Source organism: Podarcis erhardii, assembly GCF_964252035.2.
Source record: "Podarcis erhardii genome assembly, chromosome: 1".
Lineage (NCBI taxonomy): Eukaryota > Metazoa > Chordata > Lepidosauria > Squamata > Lacertidae > Podarcis > Podarcis erhardii.
This window is the reverse complement of record NC_138497.1, coordinates 41167067-41185143: the sequence shown is the minus strand read 5'-3', so window position 1 is coordinate 41185143 and position 18077 is coordinate 41167067. Positions and strand designations below refer to the sequence as shown.

The 18077-nt window shown below is 44.0% G+C and overlaps 2 long non-coding RNA genes across 2 annotated transcripts in view; both read right to left on the bottom strand.

Annotated features, from left to right (window-relative positions):
• LOC309345265 overlaps positions 1 to 18077 on the bottom strand; it is a 332679-nt gene that overhangs the window by 13862 nt on the left and 300740 nt on the right. The window lies entirely within an intron of this gene.
• On the bottom strand, positions 10199 to 15398 carry LOC309345492. Its single transcript, XR_014158254.1, has 3 exons — positions 14954 to 15398; positions 11331 to 11393; positions 10199 to 10284 (listed from the first exon to the last, which is right to left on the bottom strand). It is a non-coding gene; the product is annotated as an uncharacterized lncRNA (long non-coding RNA).

The window sequence follows — 18077 nt, the reverse complement described above, 5'->3', positions numbered from 1 at the left end:
GGTTACGTGAATATCGGTGGATATGTGAATAAGAATGTTTGCTTAAAGAAAAACAAGCACATTCTCTTAAAAAATGGATAATATACTTGAATAGCAAGGTATTGGGGAGAGAGGCAAAAGCCTAGAACTTGATTCATTTTCTGTCTAAAGGGGCAATAACGAACTGGGCCAAAACTAATCAAATGAATTTCTGTAGCTAAAGAGGAACAGGTCAAAGTTTCTACACTTAGGCAGGAGGACCCAGCTGCACAAATATAAGATGGGGGACACCTACTAGTTGTGGAAATGATCCATGAGCTGAACATGAGTCAACAGTGTGATGCAGACCCCAGAATTGTGACTCCCTTTTGCAGAAAAAGGTTCCTCACCCCTGAAATACAATATTGTCTCTCTGAAAGCTATTGTCTGTTGGTGACTGTGTTTGTATGAGAGACTTCCATCAGACCACAACTATGTTTAAGGCATGAGCCATTGAAGTTCTGAAGAATATAGTGCTTTCCCTCTCTTTGAAGGTGGTAAATCCCTGATTGAGTTTCCTATACTTAAACATCATTTTAATTAGCGTGAAGGAACATGCTAACTCTTCACTACCCCAAGGCTATTTTTAAAAATATCAAAGCTTTCAGGTTATAAAGATAGGTTGGAGTATATTAGTTCTGCAGGGTACATTTAATTTGTTGTTAGATTATGTTGCAGATTAAGCTGTCACAAGAAACTGTCTTGTCAAAAGCCTGATGAGTAGGTATCATCGCAGTGGCATGTTTTGTATTTGATCTCTGATTAAGCTTAACACCTCTTGGAATGCAGGTCTGAACAACTCTCTTTCCACTCTATAAAAGAACAGGTCAAATAGGTGTTTTGTTTCTCATTGTCTTTATGGTATTATACATCTTAGTAATAAGCCTGAGATGATTAATACTTTTATTATATTTTTGAGGGAAGCTGATAAAATGACTGGTTATGCAATCTGAACAACTATCCAGATCACATATGGGCTGAACTCGCCACGGGAAAATCACTGAAGTCTTTCCATGATTTATTTCTGTTTAAATAATTCTCTGTATAGTACTGAGCAGAAAATTATCAGCCACTGGAGGGCATCACAGTGTTAGCAGCAAAGAGAAGAGAAGGAGAACTTGAAAAACAATTTTGCTATCCTTTGCATGTTTACTCAAAAGTAAATCCCATTGATTTCCATGAGGCTTGCTTCCAGGAAAAGCATTGCACCCCCCAGTCGCCCTATTCAGTTTTTAAAACAATTTAATAAATTTCAAAATATAAAAGATGGTGATAGTTTTGAAAGCACGTGGTGGTTTATTGTTAGAAAAACAGATGAACTAAAAATAGTTGTTATTTTTAATTCTCTGTTGGTGACCAGAGAATTTAAGCTAGTGGTTAGATTTTAAAAATAACAACTAACCAACAAAAATTTAATTGAGTTACATTAAGGTGTTCTTAATGAGGTTCTATTTCATGCCTACCCTTTTTAAAGTCACATTTAAAATATTTTTCTCTAAATTGAATTCTCTTTAAATGCCCAGAGTTTTTAAAGAATAAGAGTTCACAAGAAACCCTTGAAAAGGATGGCTCATAGGATTTACTATGAGATCCAAATCTATACTTTGAGCTGATTCTCTAATAGCATCACTTGACATGAAAGATGTTGGCTAAAATAGCCTTTTTGACAATGCCACACAGAAAACAAGAAACTTGCTGCACTGAGAAAGGCAAGGAGCGATGCCCAGCAGATTGCTAGACATTGTGCCAATGACTGCTGGCTAAAGCTGTGTCAGAGCATTCAACTCTCTGCTGACAGCGGCAACACTCACAAAACGTACGAAAGCATGAAGATGGCCTTTGGACCAATGGTCAGAAAAACTGTCCCACTGAAAACCTTGTCTGGAAAGATAATCACAGATCACAGCAAGCAGATGAAGTGATGGGTGGTGCACTATCAAGAACTGTACTCAGCAGAAAGCATGGTCTTCGCCACAGCAACTGACAGCTTTCCGCCTGTTTGGAAGAGCTGGATATTCTTGCCTCCCTTGAAGAATGCCATCAACTATTAGGCATGTGGTAAAGTTCAGGACTGCAAGAAGATTAAACCTACCCATTCTGAAGGAAATCAGCTCTGAGTGCTCACTGGAAGGACAGATCCTGAAGCTGAGGCTCCAATACTTTGGACACCTCATGAGAAGAGAAGACTCCCTGGAAAAGACCCTGATGTTGGGAAAGATGGAGGGCACAAGGAGAAGGGGACGACAGAGGACGAGATGGCTGGATAGTGTTCTTGAAGCTACCAGCATGAGTTTGACCAAACTGCAGGAGTCAGTGAAAGACAGGAGTGCCTGGGGTGCTCTGGTCCATGGGGTCACGAAGAGTCGGACACGACTAAACAACTAAACAACAACAACAAAGTTCAGGAACAGGATGGAATCCCAACAGAAGTTCTGAAAGCTGAACTCATCTCCTCCCTCATGATGCACCTCCATGGCCTTCTCTTGCAGTGCTGGAAAACAGTGCCACAAGACACACACAACTCCAGAATTGTGGCCCTTTACATGGACAAAGGTGACTGCCACCTTTGTGTAACAACTACTGTGGAATCTCCCTGCTGAGTACTGTGGGGAAAATACCAACTCTGTGTTATAAAGATGCCTGCAGACGTAACACGGAGGCTGCCAACATTAACCCTGCCTTGTGGCAATCCCCTGCAGATGACTGCAATTCCTGGATTGCCGGGAGGAGCACAGAGAGTAGAAACGCCATGGTGCATCTGCCCCAGTGAAACTGGACAGCTTCATCTGCCCCAGCTGCAATAAAACATGACTCTCCCATATTGGTCTCTACACTTTGACTTTTGATGCACTCTTCCATTGACTGTCTCGAGAGACAGATGCCAACAACAATGAGATGCACTGGCACCAACTGCTGGGGGCGCTGGGGACTTGGGCATGCACAAAATATTTGCTGTGGATGCCTGGCCTCCAACCCTGCTGCTGCTGTGCCTGCTGCCTTACCTTTGGTGTTCCGGCGTCATGGCAGCAACAGGGCTGGGACCTGTGCCTCCGTTGTGGGGCCTTTGTTGGGACTCGATGCGGCCACAGACATGTTTGTGGGATGCAGCCACAGCAGGCCCCAACAGAGGTCCCGTGGCGGAGGCACAGGCCCCGGCCCAGTCACCGCCACTGTGTTGTAGTGTGCACACGTGCCACAGTGTTGTGACGTGGCGTCATGACATCATGGCACGCATGGGCTGCACACCCATGGCGTGGGGCCTAAGTTGGTGTGCCTGAGGAGATGGATGGTTGAATAGTCTCAATGATGTATTTGAAACAGTTTATACAGTGGAACCTCAGTTGTCGAACGTAATCCATTCCGGAAGACCATTCGACTTCCAAAATTTTCGACAACCGAGGCGCAATGGGCGGTCAGCAAACTCAAATGAGAAAATTGAGAAACTCGCCTCAGAAGCTGTTTGACTTCTGAGGTGCTTTCGAAAATGGAAGCAATTACTTCTGGGTTTTCAGCATTCGAAAACCAAAACGTTCGACTTCCGAGATGCTTGAAAACCAAGGTTCCACTGTATATATACATACCGTATTTTTCGCCCCATAGGGCGCACCGGCCCATAAGGCGCACCTAGTTTTTTGGGGGGGGAAATAAAGGGGAAAAAATTATTTCCCCCCCAAGGCGCGAGGCTGGGGCGGGGGAAGCCCGAGCTTCCCGCGACCCCAGCCCCCAGAACAGGCAGCTCTGCGCAAGCCAGGGGAGCCCTCCCGCGGCTTGCGCAGAGCTACCCGAAGCCCCGGCACGACTGCTGAGCACGCCGGGGCTTCGGGATAAGAGGCAGCACTGCGCAAGCCGGAGGAGGGCTCCCGCGGCTTGCGCAGAGCTACCCGAAGCCCCTGCGCGACTGCTCAGGGCGCCGGGGCTTCGGGGTGCAGGCAGCTCTGCGCAAGCCGTGGGAGCCCGGGGGGAACTCCCGCGGGCTCCCACGGCTTGCACAGAGCTTCCTGAAGCCTGGAGCGGGAGAGGGGTCGGTGCGCACCAACCCCTCTCCCTCTCCAGGCTTCAGCGAAAGCCTGCATTCGCCCCATAGGACGCACACACATTTCCCCTTCATTTTTGGAGGGGGAAAAGTGCATCCTATAGGGCAAAAAATACGGTAATAATGGCCATTTTTGTATTTTATTAGCGGTACTAAGGAACTTTTTGGGTGTGTCTAACAAACATGGATTAGCTTCAACTTTACATCTTTCCCACTGAAATCAACAGGATTAAAAAGTTGGATCATGCTCTTATGTTCCACTAGCTCAGTGTATGGAGCTTATCTGTTCTTCATCCCTAACCAACTGAAATAAAACAAAAGCAGACATGCTGTGACATTGGCCTCTTCTGTAGCCAACCTCATCCAAGTGCAGTGTATGTTCCTTCCACTATTTCTCATTTTTCTTTTAAAAATAAAATGGTCCATATGGTGTGAATCATTTTACTGAACCATCCAACAGTTCACAACATGATTTAAATTGATGTTGCTGGGTTGTTGCTGTTTTTAAATTTGCACTTGAGCCTTAATGCAAATGTTGTTCTGAGAAGAATAGCATCAACAACTGTTTGTCTTGGGCTGGGTCTTTATACCAACATGTGTTTAGAAATACATGTTTTAAGAGAAATTCTGTTTTAAAATAAGTATTTAAATTAATATTGGAAGGCAGATTTTGTTTGTTTCTATTAAGTTGCGGATTGAGTGGAAATGAAATGGAACTGACTTTAAGAAAACACCTGAAAAAGTGGTGCAATTATGAATAAAATGATCTGCCTATTATTAATTAAATTTATATACTGCCAGTCATCTGAAGATCTGAGGACTGTCCACAACAGAAAAATACAGGATAAAAGCAAAACCAAACCAAACAATACCCCCCCCCAAAAAAAAACCACATTTAAAAGGCTGTAGAATATGAATTAGCCAAAGGCCTGGGGTGAAGAGAAACCTTTTCACCTGATGCCTAAAGATGTATAATGAAGGTGCCATATGAACCTCCCTGAGGAAAGCACTTAAAAAGGACCCATGACCATTAGGTCCAGTCAGGGATGACTCTGGGGTTGCGGCGCTCATCTCGCTTTATTGGCCGAGGGAGCCGGCGTACAGCTTCCGGGTCATGTGGCCGCTTCTGGCAAACCAGAGCAGCACACGGAAACACCGTTTACCTTCCCGCCAGAGCGGTACCTATTTATCTACTTGTACTTTGACATGCTTTCAAACTGCTAGGTGGGCAGGAGCAGGGACCGAACAACGGGAGCTCACCCCATCGCGGGGATTCGAACCGCCAACCTTCTGATCGGCAAGCCCTAGGCTCTGTGGTTTAACCCACAGCGCCACCCACGTCCTTTTTCTGGGTATCATCCTATTCTGGGTATCATCCGTATGTACCGTATTTTTTGCTCTATAAGACTCACTTTTTCCCTCCTAAAAAGTAAGGGGAAATGTGTGTGCGTCTTATGGAGCGAATGCAGGCTGCACAGCTATCCCAGAAGCCAGAACAGCAAGAGGGATTGCTGCTTTCACTGCTCAGTGATCCCTCTTGCTGTTCTGACTTCTGAGATTCAGAATATTTTTTTCTTGTTTTCTTCCTCCAAAAACTAGGTGTGTCTTGTGGTCTGGTGCGTCTTATAGAGCGAAAAATATGGTATGTCTTTTGCACCTGACTTTATTTGGGGTTCTGGTAAAAAAAATAAAAAATGAAAACATAGAAGATGTGACAAGCCTGAAGTCAGCCTACTCTTGTTCTAGAGTACAGTGTCAGTACATGCAGAGAAACAGTGAAGCCCCAAAGGCCCAGCCAGCACACCATGTGGACTGAGCTTGCTCCCTAGACTATGTCTCTGTCTCTGCCAAATCCTCTGACATACATGCTGGGGCTCTGGGGCAAATATGCAAGGACTGCTTGGCAGATATGCAGTGGTGGGAAAACTTACCTGAAGGCAGATAAGTCTGAAAAACCCTGGGATAAAATGCCAAAGGTTGTTTTGCTAGGAAACCACTTGTGGCTCGACAGCAAGGCAGTAATATGAGGTATATATGAGACATCTTTTATAATGGGGCTTGACTCACAAGGCATGCTTCATCATTTGCTGCGAAGTGTGTTCACAGAATATCGGAATAGTTTTTTTAAATAGTTTCCATCTGTTATGCCAGGAAGTTGGCTTGGTGTGATCAGATTTGCTGTTTTTAAGAAATTGCCAGAAAGAACTTCCCAGGCCGCAGCCTGAAATCACTTCAGAGGATTTGCACTCATATTTGCGGCTAACCCCGATATGTGGGTATCATGGTGTTCCTTAAGGATAAGCCCAAATAATACAAATGTGCCCTCATCTAGATCTACCTTCCCCAACAGGCTCCTCCAGATTTTTTTACGAAGCAACTCTCCCTTAGCTCCAGCCAGCACCAGGTGATAGAAGCTGCTGTCCAAAAATATCTGAAGGATACCAGGTCTTGTAGATTACAGAATGTCAGAAGCCAAGAGAAGACAGGCTAGGGAGAAGCACCACAATACAGGGGTACCTCAGGTTACATATGCTTCAGGTTACATACGCTTCAGGTTACAGACTCCGCTAACCCAGAAATAGTACCTCAGGTTAAGAACTTTGCTTCAGGATGAGAACAGAAATCGGGCTCCGATGGCGCAGCGGCAGCAGGAGGCCCCATTAGCTAAAGTGGTGCTTCAGGTTAAGAACAGTTTCAGGTTAAGAATGGACCTCCGGAACGAATTAAGTACTTAACCCGAGGTACCACTGTACAGCTAAATAAATGCATAAATTGGTGAACTCCCTTCTCATTTTTTTCATTGTGCCGGGGCTCCTAAGACAAAGCTAAGGGAATGAAAGTTTTCTATCTCTGCTTCCTGCCTGCAGACATCTGTGCCAACCCTCAAAGTCTTTCTGGAGCAGTGCTGTCCCTCTCGAACAATGGGAGATAGGATGTGGAGGGGTGCCAAAAAGACTACCCCTAAACTAAGCATGGGTCTTAAATTAATGTATGGAAGTTGATGGGAGGAGCAACCTGTGTCCCTTCCGACATTCCTTTGGAGAGCCCCCTGACTCTCCAGAGCAGTGAAATAGGAAGGAAACTTTCCTTCAGTGAATATAGGATCAAAGCCTTTATGTCCATCTTTCTGATTCCCCAATTTTCTCATTCTCTCATTGCCCTCGCCAATCTTTCTGCTTTACCCTCTTTCACCTCTTAAAATAAAACCCGAAACAAGCATAAAAACAAATCATACTGAGAAGCTAATGGTGAGCGTTTGTCAGGATGCTGTCAGCAGCTCCCAGCTGGTTGCCCAGGAAAGTATAAAGTCAAGGAAAAGTATCTTACCATCCTTTTTTACTCCAGTCTTTACAGAGAGAGGCTATAGAACCCAGACTCATGGATAATGTCATTGTCCCGAGTGAATCTCCATCCCCGTCTCTCCCACTTCCTCTTTTGCCATTCTCATCGTCTCCTCTATGGATGCTACTACGTGTCCTCTGTCTTCGAGCTCTTTGCTCTCCCACTTTTAAGGTTTGCCAGGTTCTGGGAGATGGAGGGTCTGGAATGCTTTCTAATGACAACATGTCAGCCGGGTGTTGCTCTGACTCTCCCATGATTTCCCAACTTTCCCCCTCATCTGCCTCTGAGCTGTGACCTCCCTCAAACCCCTGTTGTAAATCTATACTGTCTTCCTCTTCCTCCTCCCTGGAAGGGTCAGGAGGGGGAGGTGGTCTCCACCATTTCTCCTCTGGCCAGTCCCTGACAGCACTGCATTGGTTGAATATGATTTGACCTCTCAGCATCTGTCAGGAAGAGAGCCATGGGCCTTGTGCCCTGCATAAAGGACTGTCACTTGCGCAACGGGGCTTTCCCACACCACCTTCCATGCCCACCACCCCTGAAATTGGCTCTCGGGGGGTCAGGGGAAAACCCAGAACAGTGTATGGGGGAAGGAGAGAGAGGATCATTCTACTGGGCAAACAGAAATACTTGCAGTGATGAACCAATCAGAAGAGTGTGGCCCATGTGACCTAAGAGAATAGCGAGACCCATAGCATTGGAAACCACCGATGCCACTGGCTGATTAAGATAATCCACTAGGGCTTTCAAGGCCACCTAGGGCCAGAACCCAGATTGTCTGAGGTGAGCCTGCCCAGGAACCATGTACCATGTGGCAAATGAGATGGCAGGAATGGAGGACAAACCAGGAGACAAGGCCAAGGAGCAAGCCAGATGGCAAGACAAGTCTCCACTGGAAAGCCTTTGTAGCTCTTGCTGATGAAAAAGATCTAACAGCTAGGCTGAGTGGGCAGAATCAGCCTGGAAGGTTCTTCACTGAAAAGGTGGCCACTTGCAGTTCAGTGGTTCACCACTTGGGACAGCTGAACACAGTTACCAGAGGCTCCTGACAAGTATGACAGTTTTGGAGAAATGAACTGAACTTGCCCTGCACGTTTGTTTCACAGCATGCTGAGCCATCTGGTTTCACTTTAAACCACAAATTACACTTTTATTAGTTTTTCTAATATAGCCTTCACGATACGGTTCAGACACCATAAACTCAAGATTTCCCACTTCTTACTCCTGGATCCTTGAGCTGGATCTACACAATCTGTGGTCTTTTTAAGTTGTACAGAGCCCACCAGTTGGTTCTACTCTACATTTTTCATTGCAGGCAGGTTAAAAAAAAAAAGGGGGGGAGGGACAATTATTAAGCACCTCATAGACTTCCACATACGACTGATGGACTGACTTTCACTTGGTGGATCTCAAGTTGTGGAGGCCTAACAACTGTTAGCATTTGAAACTAGAAGATATCCAAATACAGAGCTTTTGAACAGCCTCAGTGGTACTTGTAGAGAAGGATTGCTACGGATACCTTTGAAACTGATTGACCGTGCCAGCAACCCCCATTTTGGACCAGCTGCATCTATACCTGCCCCACTCTCTTTCAACACAATGGGTGAGACAACAGTGCGTGAGAACATAAGACGAGCCTGCTGGATCAGGCCAATGGCCCATCTACTCCAGCATTCCGTTCACAGAATGGCCAACCAGGTGCCTATGAGAAGCCAGCAAGCTGGACAGGAAGGAAACAGCACTGTCCCCACTTGTGAATCTCACCAACCGGCCTTCAGAGGCATGCTTCTATCAACACTGAAGGTAGAACATAGCCATAGTGGCTAGTAGCTGCTGGTACCCAGTGCAGCTTGGCCAAAAAGCCAGATAAGTGTTTGGAGGAGCAGTGGTTTGGAGATAGCCAGTGTGGTGTAGTGGTTAAGAGTGGTAGACTCGTAATCTGGTGAACCGGGTTCGCTTCCCCGCTCCTCCACATGCAGCTGCTGGGTGACCTTGGGCTAGTCACACTTCTTTGAAGTCTCTCAGCCCCACTCACCTCACAGAGTGTTTGTTGTGGGGGAGGAAGGGAAATGAGAATGTTAGCTGCTCTGAAACTCCTTCAGGTTTCAGCGGGATATCAAATCCAAACTCCCCTTCTTCTTCTTCTTCTTCTTCTTCTTCTTCTTCTTCTTCTTCTTCTGTTTCCCACTGCTGTTCTAATGGCTAGGAGCAATTGTGCAATTGCATCAGTAGGAGCTCACACATCTAGAAAAAAGGACTTGCATTATGCAAGTTGATTACATATTATAGGATCTGTCTGTACTTAACAAGCAATGCCTACCTTACCATGCTTTCCCCCACTTGCTCTCTCTCTTACACATTTTTACATAGATAAATGCATATATACATCCTGGTGGCATGACTCATATACATAATGAGATGTGGGTGTGTGGAAGAGGCTTAATTCTGAGGCTCTCTCTGCTGGATGATTCATTGATGTTCCTTCCTCAATAAACGAGTCACCCATCCATAGCACAAGCTGGTAGATAAAAGAACTATGCTGCAAGGCATATAGGAGCAGATTATTTTTAGGAAGTTTTTGTAGCTCAAGTCAACTCACCCACCCCACCCAGGGAAAAAAAGCACTTTGTTTTTCCTCCAACCTTATTTTCTCTTTCAGTTGCTGATGCTAAAATGTGGGTGGCTCTTTAAACAAAGAAGTCACATGGCATCACCTAGCAACTTGAGGTTCGTAAATAGCTAACCATCACATTTCCCCCACCCTTAGCGGTTCCCCCTTGAAGGAAAACAGAGATGTACCATATTATGAGCAAGGGGAGGAACTATTGGGATGAGGTAATAAAGGTGAATTTTGGTCTTCAGTCCTCTAGGTAAATGCATCGTAGAGTACTCTTAAAAGGAAATAAAAAAAGTTAACTCTAAAATCTCACATATTGACTACAGAAGTTTGCTAACAAAGGTAGAAAATACATGTTAAGAATGAGTAACTCATAAACCATACCATTAAAAAAAAAAATTGTACATTGCTACATTCAGTACATTCCAAACATTTTCAACAATTGTCTAGTGGTTTTTGTTTTGTTTTTATGAAACACTGAGGAGACTTGAACATCTTTTTATGTTCATTTTTGGACAAGTGGTCCATCCTGATAAATTTCTTAACTATATCTGTCAGTAGTCCATGTGTTTTGTTAACATTGCGTGTGAGCCCATTTATTTAAAAAATAGTCCTGTTTAGGTCAAAAGGACAGTCTCAATGCTATTGGATGGTGAGACGCAGTTACCCTTTCAACCCCTTTAAAATGGAATATTTTTAAAAGTCCTCCAAGCACTAATTCAACAGCAAGCCATCTAAAATTTTAACCAGTTATTTATTTTAAGCATTTATATCCACTCATTGCTGTATGACCTCCTGACAAACAAATCAGAACAATTATTCAATAAAAACCAGACATAGATAAACCTCTGCATAAGCTTTGTGCAAGCAAATCAGGGTGAATCCTCAATAAACAGGTTGTCTGGAGGAGCCCCAAGTTTCTTGCCCTTGTGGATGAAGACCATTGGCATGTGTTCCTAGAGAGGCAGCTCAGTCTGCCGTGACCCCGATTTACAGGGTGAGATGCACTATATAGTGAATTACGTGTGTATATGTAGGTGGGCCATCTCCTTAATTCTCCCCTCCTCCAAGAAACTAAATGTCAACCCTATTCCCCAATAATAATAATAAATCCTAGGGGAAAACTCTTTTACAGTATTAAGCATTAAAATCATTCAAGGTTTTTTTTTAAAAGAAGATTGAATGAATCATTAAGAGTCTGGTTATCTTCCTCTGACAGAGCCCACTGCCTTGCCAGGGTATGTAGAATGTGTTAGGAATCTGGGAGAATGGAAATCATAAACAGTACGTGTCTTTGTTAGCCATCACTAAATTACTAACCAAAACAACTCCGAAAGGACAGAAGAATGTCTTCACACATGTACTTCTGCAGGGCAGGCGAGTCTAGGGAAAGGAAAGGGGGGGGGGGAGGAAGAGGGGAGGGGTGCAGCAAAAGTTATGACAATATTGTGCAACTTGAGAATTTTCCTCTTTGCCAAACTAAATATTACTCTGTGGACTAAATTTTTGCTGGATAGGGAAAGGCTGTTTGATCACAGGGACTGACATTTCCTTTTGGAACATTAAGAATGGGCTAGATTCCAGTGGATTAGGAGGATGCATTGTGTGATACACCATGTGCAAAAATAAATTCTCAATGGGGATGAATCAAGCAGCTCTTAATTTAGCAAGAAATACTCATCAGGATTTCATCGTAGCCTTTGCAGTTTCCTGGAACCCAGAAACTGTGATGATTTCTCTTGCTCCACACAGATCACCCACAGGTTCCAGTTTAGAGATTGGAATCTCAATTTTGAATGGGATCGTTCTCTCAGAACTTTTCCAGAAAAGAGGATTGGCACCAGGCTTCAGGGGGTCATTGGCATCATGCAACTGATGCTCCCTTGCTGCTGGCACCCCCTACAGTTGATAGATCACCCCCAAACAAGATGCCCCCCTGCCCCACTCCTTGTTGCTGCCACTGACCAGTACAATAATAATAATAATAATAATAATAATAATAATAATAATAATGTATTATATATACCCCGCCCAACAGCCTGGGTTTCCCCAGCCGCTCTGGGCGGCTTCCAACAAAATATTAAAATGGAATAGTCCTTCAGATATTAAAAGCTTCCCTAAACAGGGCTGCCTTCAGATGTCTCCTTAAAATCTGGTAGTTGTTTTTTCCTTTGACGTCTGGTGGGAGGGTGTTCCACAGGGCAGGCACCACAACTGAGAACGCCCTCTGCCTGGTTCGCTGTAACTTCGCTTCTCTCAGTGAGGGAACCGCCAGAAGGCCCTTGGCGCTAGACCTCAGTGTCTGGGCAGAACGATGGGGGTGGAGACGCTCCTTCAGGTATACTGGACCGAGGCCGTTTAGGGCTTTAAAGGCCAGCACCAACACTTTGAATTGTGCTCGGAAATGTATTGGGAGCCAGTGTAGGTCTTTCAAGATTGGTGTTGTGTGGTCTCAGCAGCCGCTCCCAGTCACCAGTCTAGCTGCCACATTCTGGATTAGTTGTAGTTTCTGGGTCACCTTCAAAGGTAGCCCCACATAGAGCGCATTGCAGTAGTCCAAGCGGAAGATAACTAGAGCATGCACCACTCTGGCGAGACAGTCTGCGGGCAGGTAGGGTCTCAGCCTGCGTACCAGATGAAGCTGGTAAACAGCTCCCCTGGACACAGAACAGTACAGGCCTACTATTGCTGCCACCCATACTCCTCCACTTCCCATCCTTTTCTTCATGGTAGCAGCACTGTCCTCTCCCTCTGCCCCCTTTTCTTTTTTACATTCTTTGCCGCTGTAACAGAAGAAGCCGTGCTAGCAGCATCTCTGTTATCTCCTCCCTTCCTCATCTTGCCACTATTCTGGAAAAGGGACAAGGAAGTTCTTTCTTCAGAGCTTGGCATTATAAGAAAAGTAGGCAAGGGAAGGCTGACACCACCACTGTGCTTTGATGCTTAGAACGCCTAGAAAGATGCTTAAAACTTGGTTGTTGTTGTTGTTTTTAAAAAAGCTGATTAAAGAAACCCAAAACTATTTTCAAAGAGGTTGTTATGTATCTGCAAACTCTTAAAGAAAATGATTTTCATTTGGGGCCAGCCAGGTACATATGCATCAACCAAGGTTCTGCCCACACAAGTTCCCAAATTACACACCAACCTACATGTCATATAAATACTACACATAAATTTACTGTCACTCTACAAATAGATACATGTCACCACCCACAAAGCTAACCCATAATGGTGACCATGGTTGGCACAACTGACTCTGTGGCGGATGTAATCTAAGCAAGGACTGATGTTCATATTTCCACATCTAGAAATGGGCAGTGCAGTCTTCCAAATGGACTGGGATGAGATAAAAAAAATACTGGGATAATCCAGTGTCTGGATAGGCTTCCAGTTTTATCTCAGCACGGAGGTCTTGAAATGTAGAACAACTTCTGCATGATGACGATGGAATGCAGAAAGTATAGTTCATGACAACTGAATGTATGCAAAATAAGCAAGCAGCCATAACTGGCAATCATCTTAATAACACTGTGTAAATTACCACAAATCTAACTGTTCAAATCTAACTGAATAGCGGCAACATAGAAAAGATCAGTGCTATTTTTCTAGAAAAAGAGGTGCTGGAACCCACCACAAATTCCTCCCTTGTTCTCTTATAATGGCAATAGTGTAGGGTTGCCATACATCCAGAATTTCCCAGACATAGCTGAGTTTCAGTCATCGGAAACAGTGTCTGGATGGAAATCCGGACATCCGGACATATGGCAACCCATTTCCAAAAAACACACCACTTTTTGAGTTATGGCAACCCTACAATAGCGCCCACTTACGGTCTGGGGAGTTCCGGCTGAAAAAAGCCCTGGAAAAGATCAAGTGGAATCCCTGCCACACACTGGGACTTTCCTGTCTCTTTGCCCCCCATTATAATCCCCTGCACCCCACAAAAAATCCCTCTGTGTTGGCATGGGATGGGGGCTGCAGCAGGATGGGCAAACTGGAGAAATTCAACAGCGTTGCCTTGCTCAAATGGAAGTGCTTTTCCACTCACTCCAGGCATCTCTGAATCTAAGCCAATAGATTCCTATCCCACTACGGATATTAATTTACTCAGCGTTGCCAAGATGCAACTGATGAAGTGAACTCCGGCCCATGAAAGTCAATGTCACAATAAATGTGTTGAGCCTTTAAGGTGCCACGAGATTTTTCTGTTTTTGTATTTACAGCAACAGACTAACACATTCACCACTTTGGAAATTGGTTGTCTGAGAGATACATATTTTAGACAGATAAATATGACAGTTCCTCTGAAAATATGTTGGATGCTCGCTCCTGAGTAAGTGGAGTCGGAATTTGGAAATATGAAGATGGGCTTCCAGGCATGCCTAACAACTGAAAGGAAAAGGCCCCAACTCTGCCCCCACAATCTGGCAAATATGTCACAGCAAAGAATGCAAAGACAAGTCTGTTTGCAACAAGAGATTGAGAAATGCTATGACTGTATTGAATTTCTGTGGGTTTCTCTTTTAAAGTCAAATCAGTAACTAAATAAACAAAAAATAAATCAATAATGGTTTCAATCAAAATGGGTTTGGTGTCAGGTCCCCACCGCCAATAGCTATTTCTACAGCACTGAAGCTGTGGTTTCCACAGTCACAGGGGCCTGCATTTCCCCTGAAATGTGGCAATGTGTACTACTTTTGTGAATTATCTTGTAGTAGGGCAAGCCCAGCTTATTACTCATTTTGTTCTTCCCAGTAAACCATAAACTGCTTTGACTGTTTAGTTAGAAGTTATGGGTCACATCTGGCCAATTGTTTGGCTGACGGTGTACGTTTGTTTTTAATAAAATTATTAATGAATGCTGATTCACTCTAAAAACAGTGGTTCTCAAGCTTTCCCCCCTGGACCACACTTTCAGAATAAAAATTTGCTCATGCCACTACCTTAGATTGCTTTTAAAGAATACTAGACAAATTAATGGAAGCCAAGCCTAGCTATCAGGGAAGAACTATAGCTTCTTTGTATGCGGAAGGTTCCAGATTCAATCCCTGTCAGCTCCAGGCTTGGCTGGGAGACTCCTGTCTGGAACCCTGGAGAGAAACTGCCCAGCAATGCTCACATACAGAGCACTGAACTGGGCGAACTAATTATTTCACTTGGTTTATGGCAGGCTTTATTGTTTTTTACCACAATACTTAAAAAGAAGCTTACGATTCAGTAGCAGTATACTAGTTGCTGGAGGAATAACAGCAAGTGGGGAAGTGGTTCTTATCTTTCAAAGTGCCCACCAAGCTATCAGTGAAGCTTTCAGGTGAGCCCATTACCTTGTTCACATAGGGTTCACATAGAACAGTGAGTTTTTAAAAACTTGGTTTATAATTCTAATCAGTTTATGTCATCTGATTCTCCAAACAATTTATGTCATCTGATTCTCAGAAATAGGTAGCAGTCTACCTATTTTAAGGAAGGTTTGTTTTTTGGGGGAAACCAGATGGGTGAGCCAGATGGATGGGGTATTCTTAATAATAATAATAATAATAATAATAATAATAATAATAATAATAGAAAAGAAGCAAAAAAGGAAAGGAAAATGTGAAGCCAGTCCTGTGGAGTGTAGAAGAAGAGAAAACAACTCATCTGGTTCAACTCTTGGAATAAGTGATGAACACATGGCTGTGTGATGATTATGGAAAGAGAACGCTGGACTTAGCATAGCAAATGACTAATAGGCAAGCTCTATTCCACCACACAGCCTTAGGCCAGCCAACTCCTCTCCTGGCCCAGGAAGTAGAGTGTCATATCTTGCACTCACATTTCCCAGTGTCCTCTGGGCTAATGCAGTTAATTGATCTCAAAGTACACAAGAGAGGACAGATCAATACTCCCCCCTCCCTTTAAAAACAAAAAGCATGCAACAAAGAGAGAAAAGGGCACCCATACTTAGTGTGTTTTCAAAGCTCAGCAAATGAATGCTTTAAATACGTTTTAAAGCATGAATTCAAGGAGCTTGCATTTTGTTGTCAACACAGAACTCAAACCCATTAATTCCACAGCCATTAAGCATGCACTTTTACAATCCTTGCTGTATTCTTTCCGGCAAGATGATCAGGAGACAGGGAAGCTTGTGTTAATTTTCTTTGCAAAGGCTGTCTGTCAAATCAGGCCATTCGTGAGAATGAATACGAACCCAAAACTTTCAGGACAAAATTAAAACATCGGGAGCATGCGCTTCCTCTATCAATACAACCTTTGAGAGGTTTTAGGGAAATTTAGCTGCATTTTATCAGGGGCAGACTTATATGGGAACCAGGAAGGGGAAATAGGCAAATGTGTACTTCTGTCCAAAATTACATTGAATCTCACATTTTTTTGCTCTCAGCTTTATCTTATACGTCAGAAAGTAAGCAGTCAGAGCTGGGCATTGTGTTGCCAAAGCAAGGCTGCATCCTCTCTGCCCTGCTTGCTCCTGTGTCCCACCCACCCACACTCTATCAATTCATTTGTGGCTGCTAATAGTGCAGCAGGGCTGGCCAGCCTTGCCTTTCCCCACTCAAAGGAAGGGTTGGTAGTCCTTCAAGCACAGCATTCTGGGCAATGTAGGCCAGGAAACTGGCTGCAGTGCTGCAGCTTTGCTGATGTAGCTAGAAATACTTCTCGATAATAAGTTACTAAAGTAATTTCAAACTTTCAAACTACATTCATGGTTCAGAGTGCTTTTTGGTATTTTTTTTCAACAACCCACTCAAGTATGTTGACATTGACAAGGCAAAATGAAAATGTAAAGAATAGCAAACTTAAATAAACTGATACTGTGATTCCATCAGCCATGTCTGGATTACTCTTTTGGATGTTCTTTTCTTATTGAGACTACACAATGTCTCCTAGCAGGAAGTGCAGGTGACTTAATAGGCTTATTGCATTTGATCCAGAGGACAGGTCAGTGACTGAGTGAAGTTTTTAACCCAGACAGAAGGCATGGCCAAATGAGATAGGGAACATAGCTGTCAAGTGTCCCTTATTTGAAGGGACAGTCCCTTATTCCAGTGCCATGTCCCGCTGCTGTCCCTTATTGATGGATGTCCCTTAAATGATGTCCCTTAAATTTCAAAGGAAGCAGCTCCTCTCCCTCCCTCCCTGCCGGCCAGGGAGGAGGGAGGCTCCAACTGTGTTGCTTGGCTGTGTTGCTCACCCAATAAGAAGTCTAAGAACGACTGGGAGGTGGAGCTTGCATGCCTTGTGTGTGGCTAGTTAATGCAAGCTGAGGGGTTTTTTGAATGCTGGAGGCCATTTTGTTGCATGTGCTGCTGCAAACTTTGTAGTGCAAAGCCAGGCCGGGGAGCCATCTTACGTTGAGGCTGCATAGGCCTTGTGGTGCATGTGATTCAGATTCTATTCAGTTGAACCTCTGGTTACAAAGTTGGTTGGACAGTGTTCTTGACGCTACCAGTATGAGTTTGACCAGACTGCAGGAGAACAGGAAGACTGGAGTGCCTGGAACAGGCGAGGCTGCAGGTCCCTTATTTTGGCTGCTGGTCCCTTATTTTCAAGGCTGCTGCTCCCTTATTTTCAAATCTGTAAGTTGACAGCTATGGTTCTGGCTGCCACATACACTGCTCCAAAAGGTGCACACGGAGAGGGGTATTGTCGCAGGGGATGTGCAAGATTAAATTTGTTCTTGAATTTGCTTCAGATGTTTCACTGAGTTTTATTGTTTTTGTGTTTTAACCCCTTTTAAATGCTTGCTTTAATTTTAATTTTATTTTATTTGACTCTCTTGTGTTTCCTGCCCGTTTAGAGGACAGGAGACAGAAAAGCCATAAATAAGGTTAGTGTTTCTGGGGACGGTGACTTTAGGGAAACAATTCCCATGGCCTCCATTAGGTAGATTAGAAGTAGTTAGCTGTCCTTCCCCTATTACTTCCCCAAGAGTTACACAACCACTTAAGTTACATCCACGTTCTCTAGCCTGAGCACTGAATATTATAAACATATTCAAATATTTATGGCTAGCAACATTAAGTTGCACAGACTTTAAAACCAGATTATATTGCAGTACCACTGTAAATC